The sequence below is a fragment of the Cupressus sempervirens genome, chromosome 11, assembly GCF_028749045.1.
Source record: "Cupressus sempervirens isolate cs-2001-9-10 chromosome 11, ASM2874904v1, whole genome shotgun sequence".
Classification (NCBI taxonomy): Eukaryota; Viridiplantae; Streptophyta; class Pinopsida; order Cupressales; family Cupressaceae; genus Cupressus; species Cupressus sempervirens.
This window is the reverse complement of record NC_143128.1, coordinates 502,656,642-502,660,797: the sequence shown is the minus strand read 5'-3', so window position 1 is coordinate 502,660,797 and position 4,156 is coordinate 502,656,642.

Below are 4,156 nucleotides of genomic sequence, written 5' to 3'. Positions count from 1 at the left end.
TCATGATAATGCCCCTGTAGCACACTATTTTCTTGTACAATGTACTGGTGTTCTTCTTCCATTAGGGCTATCTCATCTTCTTTTTCTTTTTGTAGATCTTCAGCTTGTTATTTCGCTTCTTGATCCATCCCGAGTCCTTATAGGCTTGATCTCTTGTCAGGATAGCATTTCCCTTTTCATCTTATGTCTCGATCCATATTATCACATGTGCTTGATCCTTTCTCAAGTTTTTGATCTTTTTGTTTAACTTCTCATTATTAGTCATTAGTTCTAAGATTGCTTATTTCGATTTTTCTGAGCCATTTTTTTCTTTAAGTCTTTCTATCATCTCTAGGCTTTCTCCTAACTTTTTCATTAACATATTTCTTTTGGCCAAAGATTCTCTCAACTTGTCTTTTAGATCTTCAATCGTGTCAAGTGTCTCATCAAGTTGTTTTTTGTACTTCATGGTTACCATCTAATCTCCCCTTGAGTTGTTAGGCTTGTAGCTATTAGGGTCTAGGCTTTGATACTAGTTGATGGTCCCAACCAATATTGAGAGGGGAGGTGAATCAATACACCCAAGTCTACAAATTCTATTGATTAATACAACTAGTTTAAACATACACCTTGTTACTAACACTTTCATTATCAAAGTAAAAATAAAAGAAGTGCAGTTAAACCATACAAGATTACACAAGGATTCATACATCAATGACACATATATTTTTATGTGGAAATCACAGGTGTGAGGATGAAAACCATGGTGGGAGCATACCCACTAGCCTTTCCTTGCAATTAAAAGGGTGCCCTATTAGAGGCTTACATCTCTTCCTTCTAAGAACTCATTCTGTTAGGAGTGTAAATAATATGTTAGGATTACAAGAACCTATTCAACCTGTTAACACTACTTCACTAGAGGATTTTGATCTCTTTCTTAGAGATACCTTATTAGAGGTTTTCAAAGACTTATTAAAAGTCTTCCCTATCAAAGGATTACAATAGTTGTAGTGGTAAGAAATCAAACTAAAGAGTAGATCTAAATGTCTGGCACACCTTGCCTTGTAGGTCCTCTATGAAAAATCTTTGAAGATACTCTAATCTCCTTCCTTTGATTTGACTTATCCTAGTGAAATTGGTCAATTCATGTCCTCCTTCTTGCACTTGTGCATCAGTCTGTTGTTACACTCTATTTATAATTGTTCTAGTTTTCCTTCATAGATCTCTTCTCAACATAATTACAAAAAAAACAACAACAAAGACGACTTCAAAAATGAATTCTAAGTGTCCTTAAATCACTAATTATATTCGTGGATAGAAATCCTAAAATTATCCTGCTTAAACTGTGAATTTGAAATTTGAATCACATAGTGAGCACAATCACAAGACACATGTGACTATCTATTTGTAGGTGCTTATACATGTAGGCTTGTTTGTCCATGTATAGGTCTACTTGTAAACCCAAGTCCCCTTCTATCACATCTATCGCTTCTCTGTGTGTGCATGTTACGTTGCTTTGATACCTTCTCTAGTTTCATCACAATAATGGTGGCTAGTCCACGACCATCGAACTTCCACGTCTATCTTATTTCCTTTGTCAAGATCGACATGCTAGTCTATTGGTTGTTTCACTTACAACACTTCAATCCTCTTATCAATCAATGACAATACATCAACACTTACTCAATGCTTGAGTTTCTACTCCCAATTTCACCTGATCAATCATGTCAGTGTAGTTTGGTCCAACATAAAGTATTGTCACCCATACCACCTAATCACACATCAACAAGGTACATACTCATACATGAATATTGGTTATTCAAGATGAATAATGAAACTTGATATGACTAGCTTAACCAATTGATAATGTATGTATGTATTTCACAAAAAATCTAAATTGGTAAATGTATTAAAGAAATTGAAATTATATTCGTATATACATGAAACTATATCTCCTATCCATTACTAAGGTATCTTAAGAAAGGGAGTTTGTGGAAGGAAGAGGCAAAGTAAATTGAGCACATGACAAATTATCCCAATAATAGGGTTAGGCCTTGAGGGATGTCGCTTGTTTGTTTCACTTGACCTTCAGACAATAATTATACAATCTTAAAAATAACCTTAGCAATGGGCAGAGAGATGAGATTTCATATAACAAAGATCTCTAGATGGTTAAATTAAATTAAATTGTGATTATTATCTCAGCACTCTTGTTTTACATTTATTGAATAATGTTAGTTAATATGGAATAATATGTTCAACTAATTATTCCCTAACTCAATAACCCTAATTGAAACTATTTTATTATATATAAATTAAGTATACTAAAGGGATCATTACATGATGGGGAAATTTGAATGAGCATTAAATAGTCTAAATTTGATCCAGTGGTAACATATGACTCATTTTCCCCAAAAACTAAAGGTGGACAATGAGTTAGTGGAAGGAATGAAATGATGTATTTATTACGGGAGTGTTACAATGAATCTCTTAAATTTCCATAGTTGGGTTGCAATTTTACTTCATGAAGCAGTAGAGGTGGTGTGAAAAAGTACTTGTAGAGTGACCCATGCATACTTCTTCATAGTGAGGGAAATAAGGCAACAAAATCCCAACTTTACCATGTGACTAAAAACAATTAGAGGGCATATTATTTACAAAGATGAGAGTCTCATGAAATGTGTTCAATTGATTTTTGGGGTAACTTTTTATCAGCTTCAAAATTGACATTGTACCAACACATTTTTATTCAACAATTTTTTGGGTGAGCTTGGAACTTGGTGAATAAGTGACAACTGTGAGATGAATTATGAAAAAAATTGTGCCCACAAAATTCTTGGTGGGTTTGGAATCAATCCTTGAATAGGTAGTCCTAAGAAAAGGGATCAATGTAAGTAAATGTATAAAAGACCCAAAAGATGAGGTTGCAAATGATTACATCCCATTCATTTGCAATTTAAAAGGTAGGTTCAAGGAGTTGAGAACAATTGAGACCAACAGTAGGTGGGAGATCTTGAAATTATTTATTAACTTGATGGAAGTGGAAGTACAATTAGCAAAGGTAAAAGCCAATCTAGTGATGATGGAATTGAAGGTGCCAAGGAGGTGCTCACACAAACACGGCTTGGGGAGATTATAACTTGTTCTAGAGAAGGTGAAAGAATGGTGACCTACAAATCTGTCACTTATGGAGTGGGTGGCAGGTGCCTTCATTTTTTCTTAAGCATTTTGTGATGTTTTAGTCATATTTACAGTTAGTGGGTTTGTCGGTGCTTTAGTCATTTTTATAGTGGATCTCTAGAATTTGATTCTAATAATTTGTCTTGATAACTCAGAGTATCTTAAAAAAAGAAAATTGACTACCTATGTTGCTATGAACTATATTACTCCTAGTGTAAGTTATTTTTGGATGTTCTGATGTATTTTGGGAGCTGAACTTTATCCCTCTTTATTTTTGAATCCTCTCTCTCAATATTGATTATGCACTTCAATTTAATGATTATCAAAAGAAAAATTCATTTACCCTACCAATTCATAATAGAAAATGACTATTATAACATACACACACGTAATCAAATTTTGATTCAACAAATTGAATACATTTAACATAGAAAAAAGAAAAATATTTTGTATTAACCATTCTCAAAATAAGGTTCCTTTGTCAATGGGCCCTTGGTCTATCAGTGAAGTTGAAAGTTTCTTAAACAACCCACCAAGGATCAAGTCTCACTGGGTGTAAGGCTCTGACATTGAAAAATGATGAGGCAGGGGTCGTGCCTCAAGCAAATTTGGCATGTTGTGATGGTTAAGTTGTTGCGTTGTTATCCTTGCCATCAAAGTTCAAATCTCATGGGGATGAGGTCCCTTTGTGGCCTCATTAGTTCATAGCTCCAAGTCAAAACATTTACTCCTCTTCAAAAAATAAATAAAGTGATTTTCTAATTCAATTATATGCCACTCAAAATATCAGGATCCCACTAGACTTATTAAATCATAAATAGTTTCTACTTTAAACATATATTAATCCATTTGTCTAATCATAAATGCTGACATCTACTAAATAGTTTCTCACTTAAACATATATTAATCCATTTGTCAAATCCCAAATGTTGACGTCTACTAAATAGTTTCTGATTTAAACATATACTGGTACATTTGTCAAATCAAAAATGCTGAC